This window comes from Oryx dammah, unplaced genomic scaffold, assembly GCF_014754425.2.
Source record: "Oryx dammah isolate SB20612 unplaced genomic scaffold, SCBI_Odam_1.1 HiC_scaffold_2, whole genome shotgun sequence".
Classification (NCBI taxonomy): Eukaryota; Metazoa; Chordata; class Mammalia; order Artiodactyla; family Bovidae; genus Oryx; species Oryx dammah.
In genome coordinates this window covers 62305732-62320661 of record NW_024070186.1, presented here as the reverse complement: position 1 = coordinate 62320661, position 14930 = coordinate 62305732, and positions in this window count along the sequence as shown.

Here is a 14930-nt window from a genome sequence, read left to right as displayed (position 1 = left end):
TGCCTCAGATCATGAACTCCTTATTACCAAATTCAGACTTAAATTGAAGAAAGTAGGGAAAACCACTAGACCATTCAGGTATGACCTAAATCAAATCCCTTATGATTATACAGTGGAAGTGAGAAAGAGATTTAAGGGCCTAGATCTGATAGATAGAGTGCCTGATGAACTATGGAATGAGGTTCGTGACATTGTACAGGAGACAGGGATCAAGACCATCCCCATGGAAAAGAAATGCAAAAAAGCAAAATGGCTGTCTGGGGAGGCCTTACAAATAGCTATGAAAAGAAGAAACGCAAAAAGCAAAGGAGAAAAGGAAAGATATAAGTATCTGAAAGCAGAGTTCCAAAGAATAGCAAGAAGAGATAAGAACGCCTTCTTCAGCAATCAATGCAAAGAAATAGATGAAAACAACAAAATGGGAAAGACTAGAGATCTCTTCAAGAAAATTAGAGATACCAAGGAAACATTTCATGCAAAGATGGGCTTGAGAAAGGACAGAAATGGTATGGACCTAACAGAAGCAGAAGATATTAAGAAGAGGTGGCAAGAATACACAGAAGAACTGTACAAAAAAGATCTTCATGACCCAGATAATCACAATGGTGTGATCACTCATCTAGAGCCAGACATCCTGGAATGTGAAGTCAAGTGGGCCTTAGGAAGCATCACTATGAACAAAGCTAGTGAAGGTGATGGAATTCCAGTGGAGCTATTTCAAATCCTGAAAGATAATGCTGTGAAAGTGCTGCACTCAATCTGACAGGCAATTTGGAAAACTCAACAGTGGCCATAGGACTGGAAAAGGTCAGTTTTCATTCCAATCCCAAAGAAAGGCAATGCCAAAGAATGCTCTAACTACCGCACATTGCACTCATCTCACATGCTAGTAAAGTAATGCTCAAAATTCTCCAAGCCAGGCTTCAGCATTAGGTGAACCGTGAACTTCCTGATGTTCAAGCTGGTTATAGAAAAGGCAGCGGAACCAGAGATCAAATTGCCAACATCTGCTGGATCATGGAAAAAGCAAGAGAGTTCCAGAAAAACATCTATTTCTGCTTTATTGACTATGCCAAAGCCTTTGACTGTGTGGATCACAATAAACTGTGGAAATTTCTGAGAGAGATGGGAATACCAGACTACTTGACCTGCCTCTTGTGAAACCTGTATGCAGGTCAGGAAGCAACAGTTAGAACTGGACATGGAACAACAGACTGGTTCCAAATAGGAAAAGGAGTACGTCAAGGCTATATATTGTCACCCTGCTTATTTAACTTCTATGCAGAGTACATCATGAGAAATGCTAGAGGGGAAGAAACACAAGCTGGAATCAAGATTGCTGGGAGAAATATCAATAACCTCAGATATGCAGATGACACCACCCTTATGGCAGAAAGTGAAGAGGAGCTAAAAAGCCTCTTGATGAAAGTGAAAGAGGAGAGTGAAAAAGTTGGCTTAAAGCTCAACATTCAGAAAACAAAGATCATGGCATCTGGTCCCATCACTTCATGGGAAATAGATGGGGAAACAGTAGAAACAGTGTCAGACTTTATTTTGGGGGGCTCCAAAATCACTGCAGATGGTGACTGCAGCCATGAAATTAAAAGACGCTTACTCCTTGGAAGGAAAGTTATGAGCAACCTAGATAGTATATTCAAAAGCAGAGACATTACTTTGCCGACTAAGGTCTGTCTAGTCAAGGCTATGGTTTTTCCTGTGGTCATGTATGGATGTGAGAGTTGGACTGTGAAGAAGGCTGAGTGCCGAAGAATTGATGCTTTTGAACTGTGGTGTTGGAGAAGACTCTTGAGAGTCCCTTGGACTGCAAGGAGATCCAACCAGTCCATTCTGAAGGAGATCAATCCTGGGATTTCTTTGGAAGGAATGATGCTAAAGCTGAAACTCCAGTACTTTGGCCACCTCATGCGAAGAGTTGACTCACTGGAAAAGACTCTGATGCTGGGAGGGATTGGGGGCAGGAGGAGAAGGGGACAACAGAGGATGAGATGGCTGGATGGCATCACCGACTCGATGGACGTGAGTCTGAGTGAACTCCGGGAGGTGGTGATGGATAGGGAGGCCTGGTGTGCTGCTATTCATGGGGTCGCAAAGAGTCGGACACGACTGAGTGACTGAACTGACTGAACTGAACTGAATGGTCTAGTGGTTTTCCCCATTGTCTTCAATTTAAGTCTGAATTTGGCAATAAGGAGTTCATGATCTGAGCCACAGCCAGCTCCCAGTCTTGTTTTTGCTGACTGTATAGAGTTTCTCCATTTTTGGCTGCAAAGAATATAATCAGTCTGATTTCAGTGTTGACCATCTAAAACTTTGTCTTTCCTTCCTCCTTGAGAATTCCAGACCCCTCTCTCCTTGGGGATCCCTAGACTTCTTATCAACATGCCTCGGAAATGACTCTCTCCCTATCAACAAAATGAAAAGGCAACCTATTAAATCGGAGAAAATGTTTGCAAATCACATATATAAGGGGCTAATATCCAAAACATAAAGAACTCATTCAAGAATCCCCCTCCCGCTGAAAAATCCAATTTAAAAATGGGCTAAAGGTCTGAATAGACATTTTAGTAAAGAAGACACACAGATGGCCAACATGAAAAAGTGCTAGATATCCCTAATCATCAGGGAAATGCAAATCTAAACCACAATGAAATATGACCTCACACCTGTTTACAAAGGCCATCTCGAGAAAGATAAAAGACCTGGTGAGGTTGTGGGGAAAAGGGAACACATCTACACTTGTTGGGAATATAAACTGGGGCAACCATGTGGAAAACATCATGAAGGTTCCTCAAAAAATTAAACATAGAACTACCATATGACCCACTTGGTGTATTTATCAAAGACAGAGAAAACACTAACTTGAAAAGATATATGACCCCCATCTTCACTGTAACATTATTTACCACAGCCAAGACATGGAAACAAACTAAGTGTTCATTGGTTGGATGAATGGATAAGGAAAATGGAATATTATTCACCCATTTTATTTGAAAAAGGAAATCTTACCATATCAGTTAACATGGAGAGACCTCCTTGAGGATTAAGTTAGAGAGAGAAGGACAAATACTTTATAGTCTTCTTATATGTGGAACCATTAAAAAAAAAAAACACAACACACATACACACAAAAAAACCCCAAAACACAAGTACATGGACACAGAGAACAGATTGGTGGTTGCCAGAGGTGAGGAATATGAGTAGGGTGGGCAAACTGGGTCAAAAGGTACAGACTTCCAGTATTAAATAAGTCAAAGGGATGTAATATAGAGCATGATGACTATAATGAGCAATATTGTATTGTGTATTTGAAAGTTGCTATGAGTTAAAATACTCCAAGCCAGGTTTCAGCATTATGTGAACCATAAACTTCCTGATGTTCAAGCTGGTTTTAGAAAAGGCAGAGGAACCAGAGATCAAATTGCCAACATCCGCTGGATCATGGAAAAAGCAAGAGAGTTCCAGAAAAACATCTATTTCTGCTTTATTGACTATGCCACAGCCTTTGACTGTGTGGATCACAAGAAACTGTGGAAAATTCTGAGAGAGATGGAAATACCAGACCACCTGACCTGCCTCTTGAGAAACCTGTAAGCAGGTCAGGAAGCAACAGTTAGAACTGGACATGGAACAACAGACTGGTTCCAAATAGGAAAAGGAGTACATCAAGGCTGTATATTGTCACCCTGCTTATTTAACTTATATGTAGAGTACAACATGAGAAACACAGGGCTGGAAGAAGCACAAGCTGGAATCAAGATTGCCAGGAGAAATATCAATAACCTCAGATATGCAGATGACACCACCCTTATGGCAGAAAGTGAAGAGGAACTCAAAAGCCTCTTGATGAAAGTGAAAAAGGAGAGTGAAAAAGTTGGCTTAAAGCTCAACATTCAGGAAACGAAGATCATGGCATCTGGTCCATCACTTCATGGGAAATAGATGGGGAAACAGTGGAAACAGTGTCAGACTTTATTTTGGGGGGCTCGAAAATCACTGCAGATGGTGACTGCAGCCATGAAATTAAAAGATGCTTACTCCTTGGAAGGAAAGTTATGGCCAACCTAGACAGCATATTGAAAAGCAGAGACATTACTTTGCCAACAAAGGTCCATTTACTCAAGGCTATGGTTTTTCCAGTGGTCATATATGGATGTGAGAGTTGGGCTGTAAAGAAAGCTGAGTTCCAAAGGATTGATGCTTTTGAACTGTGGCGTTGGAGAAGACTCTTGAGAGTCCCTTGGACTGCAAGATCCAACCAGTCCATTGTAAGGGAGATCAGTCCTGGGTGTTCATTGGAAGGACTGATGGTATAACTGAAACTCCAATACTTTCACCACCTCATGCGAAGAGTTGACTCATTGGAAAAGAGTCTGATGCTGGGAGGGATTGGGGGCAGGAGGAGAAGGGGACGACAGAGGATGAGATGGCTGGATGGTATCACCGACTCGATGGACGTGAGTCTGAGTGAACTCCAGGTGTTGGTGATGGACTCCTGGCGTGCTACAGTTCATGGGGTCACAAAGAGTCAGACACGACTGAGTGACTGAACTGTACTGATGAGACTAAAAGTTCTTATAACACACAAAAACATGTGTAACAATGTGTGGCAATGAATGTTAACTAGACATAGTGATTATCTTGCAATATATACAAATATTGAGTTATCATAACTGAAGCTAATATGTTATATGCCAAGTATTAGTCAGCTCACTTCAATTGCTCATTCATGTCCAACTCATTGTGACCCCAAGTACTGTAGCACACCAGGCTCCCCTGTCCATCACCAATTCCCAGAGCTTACACAAACTCATGTCTATCGAGTTGGTGATGCCATCCAGCCATCACATCCTCTGTCATCCCCTTCTCTTTCCACCTTCAATCTTTCCCACCATCAGGGTGTTTTCCAATGAGTCAGTTCTCATCAGTTAGACAAAGTACTGGAGTTTCAGCTTCAGCATCAGTCCTTCCAATGAATATTCAGGACTGATTTTCTTTGATGGAGAGGTTGGATATCCCTGCAGTCAAAGGGACTCTCAAGAGTCTTCTCCAACACCACAGTTCAAAAGCATCAGCACTCAGCTTTCTTTATGCTCCAACTTGTACATCCATACATGGCTACTGGAAAAACTATAGCTTTGACTAGATGAACTTTTGTTGGCAAAGTCATGTCTCTGCTTTTTAATATGCTATCTAGGTTGGTCATAGTTTTTCTTCCAAGGAGCAAGCATCTCATGACTGCAGTCACCATCTGCAGTGATTTTGCAGCCTCCAAAAATAAAGTCTGTCACTGTTTCTATTGTTGCCCCATCTATTTGCCATGAAATGAAAGGAGTGGATACCATGATCTTAGTTTTCTGAATGTTGAATTTTAAGTCAACTTTTTCACTCTCCTCTTTCACTTTCATCAGAAGGCTCTTTAGTTCTCTGCTTTCTGCCATAAAGGTGGTGTCAACTGCTTATCTGAGGTTACTGGTATCTCTCCTGGCAATCTTGATTCCAGCTTGTGCTTCATCCAGCCCCATATTTCACATGATGTACTCTGCATATAAGTTAAATAAGCAGGGTGACAATATACCACCTTGACATACTCCTTTTCCTATTTGGAATCAGTCTGCTGTTCCGTGTCTAGTTTTAACTGTTGCTTCCTGACCTGCATACAGATATCTCAAGAGGCAGGTCAGGTGATCTGGTATTTCCATCTCTTTAAGAATTTTCCACAGTTTGTTATGTTCCCAAAGACTTTGGAGTAGTGAATAAAGCAGATGTTTTTCTGGAACTCTCTTGCTTTGGCAATAATCCAGTGGATGCTGGCAATTTGATCTCTGATTCCAATGCCTTTTCTAAATCCAGCTTGAACATCTGGAAGTTCACGGTTCATGTACTATGGAAGCCTGGCTTGGAGAATTTTCAGCATTACTTTACTAGCATGTGAGATAGTGCAATTGTGCAGTTGAACATTCTTTGGCATTGCCTTTCTTTGGGATTGGAATGAAAACTAACGTTTTCCAGTCCTGTGGCCACTGTTGAGTTTTCCAAATTTGCTGGCATATTGAGTGCAGCACTTTCAAAGCATCATCTTGCAGGATTTGAAATAGCTCAACTGGCATTCCATCACCTCCACTAGCTTTGTTCATAGTGATGCTTCCTAAGGCCCACTTGACTTCACATTTCAGGTTGTCTGTCTCTAGGTGAGTGATCACACCATCGTGGCTATCTGGGTCATGAAGACCTGTTTTTTTTTTTTTTTTTTTTGCTTATTTGTTTTTATTTATTTATTTTTAATTTATTTTTTATTTTACTTTACAATTCTGTATTGGTTTTGCCATACATTGACATGAATCCACCACAGGTGTACATGAAGACCTTTTTTGTATAGCTCTTCTGTCTATTCACAGAAGAGCTCTTCTTAATGTCTTCCTTTTCTGTTAGGTCCATACCATTTCTGTCCTTTATTGTGTTGATCTTGCATGAACGTTGCTCCAGTTCAGTTCAGATGAGTCGCTCAGTCGTGTCCGACTCTTTGCGACCCCATGAATTGCAGCACACCACGCCTCCCTGTCCATCACCAACTCCTGGAGTTCACTCAGACTCATGTCCATCAAGTCAGGAATGCCATCCAGCCATCTCATCTTCTGTAGGCCCCTTCTCCTCCTCCCCCCAATACCTCCCAGCATCAGACTCTTTTCCAATGAGTCAACTCTTCGCATGAGGTGGCCAAAGTACTGGAGTTTCAGCTTTGGCATCATTCTTCCAAAGAAATCCCAGGGCTGATCTCCTTCAGAATGGACTGGTTGGATCTCCTTGCAGTCCAAGGGACTCTCAAGAGTCTTCTCTAACACCACAGTTCAAAAGCATCAATTTTTCGGCACTCAGCCTTCTTCACAGTCCAACTCTCACATCCATACATGACCACTGGAAAAACCATAGCCTTGAGTAAATGGACCTTTGTTGGCAAAGTAATGTCTCTGCTTTTCAATATGCTATCTAGGTTGGCCATAACTTTCCTTCCAAGGAGTAAGCATCTTTTAATTTCATGGCTGCAGTCACCATCTGAGGTGATTTTGGAGCCCAAAAAATAAAGTCTGACACTGTTTCCCCATCTATTTCCCATGGATGGACCAGATGCCATGATCTTTGTTTTAGAATGTTGAGTTTAAGCCAACTTTTTCACTCTCCTTTTTCACTTTCATCAAGAGGCTTTTGAGTTCCTCTTCAGTGTCTGCCATGAGGGTGGTATCATCTGCATATATGAGGTTATTGATATTTCTCCCGGCAATCTTGATTCCAGCTTGTGCTTCTTCCAGCCCTGTGTTTCTCATGATGTACTCTGCATATAAGTTAAATAAGCAGGGTGACAATATACAGCCTTGATGTACTCCTTTTCCTATTTGGAACCAGTCTGTTGTTCCATGTCCAGTTCTAACTGTTGCTTCCTGACCTGCTTACAGGTTTCTCAAGAGGCAGGTCAGATGGTCTGATATTCCCATCTCTTTCAGAATTTTCCACAGTTTCTTGTGATCCACACAGTCAAAGGCTTTGGCATAGTCAATAAAGCAGGAATAGATGTTTTTCTGGAACTCTCTTGCTTTTTCCATGATCCAGTGGATGTTGGCAATTTGATCTCTGGTTCCTCTGCCTTTTCTAAAACCAGCTTGAACATTTGGAAGTTCCCGGTTCACCTAATGCTGAAGCCTGGCTTGGAGAATTTTGATCATTACTTTACTAGCATGTGAGACGAGTGCAATTGTGCAGTAGTTTGAACATTCTTTGGCATTGCCTTTCTTTGGGATTGGAATGAAAACTGACCTTTTCCAGTCCTGTGGCCACTGTTGAGTTTTCCAAATTGCCTGTCAGATTGAATGCAGCACTTTCACAGTATCATCTTTCAGGATTTGAAATAGCTCCACTGGATTTCCATCACCTCCAACTGCTTTGTAGTGATGCTCCCTAAGGCCCACTTGACTTCATATTCCAGGTTGTCTGGCTCTACGTGAGTGATCACACCATCGTGATTTTCTTGTTCATGAAGATTTTTGTACAGTTCTTCTGTGTATTCTTGCCACCTCTTCTTAATATCTTCTGCTTCTGTTAGATCCATACCATTTCTGTTCTTTATCGAGCCCATCTTAGCATGAAATGTTCCCTTGGTATCTCTTAATTTTCATGAAGAGATCTCTAGTCTTTCACATTCTGTTGTTTTCCTCTATTTCTTTGCATTGATCGCTGAGGAAGGTTTCTTATCTCTCCTTGCTATTCTTTGAACTCTGCATTCATATGCTTATATCTTTCCTTTTCTCCTTTGCTTTTTGTTTCTTTTCACAGCTATTTGTAAGGGCTCCCCAGACAGCCATTTTGCTTTTTTTGCATTTCTTTTATATGGGGATGGTCTTGATCCCTGTCTCCTGTACAATGTCACGAACTTCCATCCATAGTTCTTCAGGCACTCTATCAGATCTAGTCCCTTAAATCTATTTTTTGCTTCCACAGCATAATAAGGGATTTGATTTAGGTCATACCTGAATGGTCTAGTGGTTTTCCCTAGTTTCTTCAATTTAAGTCTGAATGTTCCCGTGGTATCTCTAATTGTCTTATAGAGACCTCTACTCTTTCTCATTCTATTGTTTTCTTCTATTTCTTTGCATTGACCACTGAGGAAGGCTTTCTTATCTCTCCTTGCTGTTCTTTAGAACTCTTCGTTAAAATGGGTATGTCTTTTATTTTCTCCATTGCCTTTAGCTTCTCTTCCTTTCAGAGCTATTTGTAAGACCTCCTCAGACCATTTTGCCTTTTTGCATTTCTTTTTCTTGGGAATAGTCTTGGTCAGTGCCTCCTGTACAATGTCATGAACTTCCATCCATAGTTCTTCAGGCACTCTAAGAAATCTAACCCCTTGAATCTATTTGTCACTTCCACTGTATAATCGTAAGGGATTTGATTTAGGTCAAACCTGAATGATCTAGTGGTTTTCCCTACTTTCATTAAGTCTGATTTTGCTCATGATATGAGCCACTTTCAGCTCCTGGTCTTGTTTTTGCTGACTGTATAGATCTTCTCCATCTTTGGCTGTAATAATATAATCAATCTGATTTTGGTATTGATCATCTTTTGATTTTCATGTGTAGAGTCTTGTCTTGTGTTGTTGGAAGAGAGTGTTTGCTATGACCAATGTGTTCTCTTGGCAAAACTGTTAGCCTTTGCCCTGCTTCATTTTGTACTCCAAGGCCAAATCTGCTTGTCACTCCAGGTATCTCTTGACTTCCTACTTTTGTATTCCAGTCCCCTATAATGAAAAGGACATCTTTTTTAGGTGTTAGTTCTAGAAGGTCTTGTAGGTCTTCATAGAACCATTCAACTTCAGCTTCTTAATCATTGGTTATGCCAAGTATAGCTCACAATATTTATAAATAAATAAGATTCTAAAGGAAATGTAGTGAATTTATGTAATTATATTTAATAATTATGTATTCTCATTTAGGAAAAAAATCTTTTTAATCATTCAGGATTGCATTATGCCTTTTATTTAGTAAGGGTTTGTATTTACACAGGGCCTGTTCCTGTATTAAATTTATTCCAAGGGTTTTTATAAACTGTCATTATTGTAGGGAAATTATTTTATTTGGTGTATCAACAAGTTGGCTATTACCAACTTGAAGAAAAGCTTTTGATTTCTGCATTACAAATCATGTAAGCAGCCAAATATTATTTGTAAGAATTTTTTAAGGAAGTTTTGGAATATACAACCACATTATTAATAACTTGCCTATTGTTTTAATGTATAACATTACTTAATTTTTTGTATTATTCAATTAGCTAAAGGCTTTAAAAACAGAGTAAATAGCTATGGTGATGGAGGGTGAATCCTTCTTTTCCAATTTAATGCAATTCTGTTCATATTGCATGTAACATGATTATTTGCCATCACTTGTTACAAAGTATTATGTTTAGGTGATCTCTATTGAGGATTTTTTCTCTTTAAAAAACTTTACTGTGAAATATAACTTTAATGTGAAATACAAATTTTAAATGAATATTATGGAAATAATACCCACACATGCACTATCCTGCATTAAGTCACCAACACCTTAGATCCTTCCTCTGTGCTCCACATCTCTCACCCTAAGCAAACACTTTCAAGAGGTAAGTGTTACCCATAATTTTGTGCTAGCTATGCCCAGTGCTTTTCCTTAAAATGTTACCAGCTGCTGCTGCTAAGTCGCTCTAGTCATGTCTGACCCTGTGTGAACCCACAGATGGCAGCCCACCAGGTTCCATCCCTGGGATTCTCCAGGCAACACTCGAGTGGGTTGCCATTTCCTTCTCCATCTACCTGTCCCTAAATAACTGTCCTTTTTGTTTTTAAACTTTATACAGATAGAATATTGCTGTATCTATTTTTTGGACTTGCTTTTTCACTATGTTTCTGCAATTAATGCTACTGGATGTAGATAAAACGCATTCATTTTACCACTGTATGTCATAAAATTGAATGAAGTGAAGTGGCTCAGTCATGTCCAACTCTTTGCGACCCTGTGGACTATAGACTACCAAGGTCCTCTGTCCATGGGATTCTCCAGGCAAGAGTACTGGAGCCGGTTGCCATTTCCTTCTCCAGGGGATCTTCCCGACCCAGGGATCGAACCTGGGTCTCCTGCGTTGCAGGCAGATGCTTTACCCTCTGAGTCACCAAAATTGTAAGGATAGTCTATAATTATCCATTCTACTGCTGGTAAACATTTGGGTTGTTTCTAATTTGTGAATACTATAAGCAATGCTGCTGTGGACATTCTCATACCTGGACACCAACAGATACATGAGTGCAAGAGCTTCCCTAAGTAAGAATGGATATACTATCTGCTTTAGTCATGTACAACTTTACCACATGACAAACTGATTTCTGTGCAATAAACCAATTCATCAGTACATCAATTTACCTATCTTTGCATCAAATACCATATTGTTTCTAAGTCCTGCTATCTTATAAATCAAATGCTATCACCTTGTCCCTCCTCACAAGTATCTTAACTTTATTAGCTACTTGTTCTACCAAGTCTATTTTAGAATTAGCCAAATTAATAAATTAAAAATTCTACTGAGGATGGGCAATCAACTTAGGGAATTTATATCAAGGAATACACTCTGTATTGTTAAATTAATGACTTCCAATAAAGTTTCAATTTTCTCCATAAAAAACTTTTGCAAATCTTCTGTTGGAATGAATTCCATTTTATTTTTGTTGCCACTGTAATTGTTGTTTTTTTAAATTATAGCTTTTGATTTTTGTCTGTGTATAGAAATAAAATTGATTTTTGTTTCCAGAACTTTATTACTCTTACTAACTCTAACAATGTATCTGCACGTTCTTTGTGGAGGAGGGGAGACGATAGGGCTATGCAGACAATAACACCCCTGTGAATAAGAATGTTTATTTTCCTCATGAATTTATATACTTTTTTTAAAAAAAATTGTCACTGCACTGGCTAGTACCTCCAATATAATGACTCCTTGTATTCTGATCTTGAAGGAAATGCTTTTAAAGCTTCATCATTAAGTAAGATGTCTGCTGTTGTTTTTCTTGGTGAAAGTCCTTTATTACCTTAAGGAAGTACTTTTTTATGCATTATTTTTCAAATGCATTTTATTTATTGGTTTTCCCCTTCATCTGTTGATGTGGTTATTTACACTGATTTTGTATTGTTAAAGCAACCCTGCATTCCAGAGATAAACTCAGTAATGATGCATAATCTTTTTTATTCAATGCTGAACTGACTTTGCTAACAGAATATTAGCAATTTAGAATTTTTCCATTGACAGTCATTCTTTTCTCTGTTTTGATATCAAGGTTATGCTAAACTCATTAAAAATGGAAAATATTCTCTCTTCATTCTGTTTCTCAAACTTGGGGTATACTTACCCTAAAACTATTGAGACCAAGTACTTTCTTTGTAAGAAAGAATTTTAACTTTGGAGTCTCTTCTTTAATAACAGAACCAACCAGATTTTTTTCCCCCTTAGTAGTCAGTTTTATTTGTATTTTCCTCAAAATTGATCAATTTCAACTGTTTTCAATTTGACTGGGAGAAAGTCATTCATAATATCATATGCATGTGTCAATATATCACATCTAATGTTTTCTATTTGCTCTTTCAACCTTGACAGATGTTTGTCAATGTCATTGGTCTCAAAAAACTAAATAAAGCAATGTTACTATGAAGTGAACAACCGTATAACATACAGGTTGAGAAATATCAAGAGAATGCTGACAGCAGTACATATAAGGTCTCATGTGCCCCTTCCTCATTTTACCCCAGGGAGGTTAGACTATTTTGGCTTTTAGAGTAGTAATTTTCTTGCTTGCCTAAACTTTTATCAGATAACTCTGCAACCTTACACAATAAAGTAATACTATGTCAATTTTTAAACTTTATATAAATAGAATAAAAAGTTATTTTTATATCTATTTTCTTTCACTCAATATTTTCAAACTTTATCCAGGCCATTTCATGTTCAGTTCATTCAATGCATGACTATAACATAGTATATTCATTCATTACAATACTGATAAAAATTTCTACCTTTCCATTTTCAACCTATTATGTATAATGCAGCTAAGAACATTCTTTTGTACATGGATTCTGGTATTTGTGTACCTATTTTTTTTTAAATAAATATCTGGGATTGCAGTTGTTTGGTATCAAGGTATGCATATTTTAAACGTTACAGTTTAATGCCCAAGCATTTTGTAAAGTGATTATACAATTTACACTCCAAAGAGCAGTGAAGGGACTTCTCTGCTTCCTATTTGTGCTAAGCAAATATGCATGTACAATGGTGCCTTATTAGCATTTTCTGCATTATGGATGAGGAACATTTCTTAATAAGGTTATTGGCCATTTGGATTTCTTCACTTGTAAAATGCCATTTTTTTCCTATAAAGATCTGATTTTTCAGACTTTTAATTAAGTATATATTCTGGATATGAGTCATTTATCAGTTGTATAAATTGCAAACCTCTACTCTGTGACTTCACTCTCTTAATGATGTCTTTTCATGACCAGAAGTTCTTAATTTCAATGTAGATTTATCAACCTCTCCCACTATAATTAGCTTAAACAAGGTAACATGTTTAAGCAATCTTTCCCAACCCTCAGATTAAAGATACTCTCCTATATTGTCTAATAAAATCTTTACAGTTTTACCCTTCATATTTAAGTCTATAATTCCCTTGAAATTCATTTTTGTATAGTATGTGAAGAAATTAATTTCCTTCTCTTCTGGTTTTAAAATAAAGATACCCATTTTTCTCTGCACTATTTATTGAACAGACTGTCTTTTCTCCAAAGTTTTAAAGTGCCATTTTGTCTGTTTATAGATTTTCAATTACAATCCATTATTTTTATATGAATACACCAATACTTCCAATACCTCAATGTCCTGATGACTACAACTTTATAATAACCTTGTTTTTAATAAAGCCAGTCCTCTCACTTCCTCAACTGAGTGGTTCAAACACATACTTTGTCCTTTGACTGGCTTTGTTTGAATCAATTCAATTTGAGGGAAACACTGTTCAAAAGCAAAGGAACTAATCCATGACTATGGTATAATATCTCCATTAAGGTCTTTAATTAAAGTAAATACATTCCCATACCTGCCTCCTGACAAATCTGTATGCAGGTCAAGAAGCAACAGTTAGAACTGGACATGGAACAACAGACTGGTTCCTAATAGAGAAAGGAGTATATCAAGGCTGTATACTGTCACCCTGCTTATTTAACTTACATGCAGAGTACATTATGAGAAATGCTGGGCTGGAAGAAGCACAAGCTGGAATCAAGATTGCTGGGAGAAATATCAAAAACCTCAGATACACAGATAACACCACCGTTATGACAGAAAGCGAAGAACTGAAGAGCCTCTTGATGAAAGTGAAAGAGGAGAGTGAATATGTTGGTTTAAAACTCAACATTCAGAAAACTAAGATCACGGCATCCGGTCCCATCACTTCATGGCAAATAGATGGGGAAACAACGGAAACAGTGACAGACTTATTGATGCTTTTGAACTGTGGTTTTGGAGAAGACTCTTGAGAGTCCCTTGGACTACAAAGAGATCCAACCAGTCAATTATAAAGGAAATCAGTCCTGAATGTTCATTGGAAGGACTAATGCTGAAGCTGAAACTCCAATACTTTGGCCACTTGATGCAAAAAACTGACTCATTTGAAAAGACCCTGATGCTGGGAAAGATTGCAGGCAGGAGGAGGAGGAGATGACACAGGATGAGATGATGGCATCACCAACTCAATGGACAGAATTTGAGCAAGTTTGGGAGTTTGTGGACAGGGAAGCCTGGCGTGCTGCATGTAGTCCATGGGGTCACAAAGAGTTGGACATGGCTGAGCAACTGAACTGACTGAAGATCTTTTACATCTTTTATTAGATTTACAACTAGGTATTTCAGTAGGCCACTCTTCTTCCTTCCGATCACAATGAAGATGTTGCCAAGGCTTCATCATTAAGTAGGACATTCATTAGAGTATTTTAGTAGATACTCTTTATCAGTTTAAGGATGTTCCATTCTACTCCTAATCTGCAAGAAGTTTGATCACAGCAGACAAATTTATCAGATGTTTTTCTGCAACTACAGAGGTAATATAATTTTTCTCCCTTAGCCTGCTGGGAAAATATACTGATAAATTATCTAAAATTAAAATAACCTTGTGTGCCTTGCATAAACCCAACTTAGTTATATTATTCTTTTAATATATTACAATATCTCATTTGTTAAAATTTTGCAATATTACAAGTATTTTCACAAATAAGACTCTTTACCACTCCATGGACTGTAGCCGCCAGGTTCCTCTATATATGGGATTTCCCAGGCAAGAATACTGGAGTCGGCTACCATTT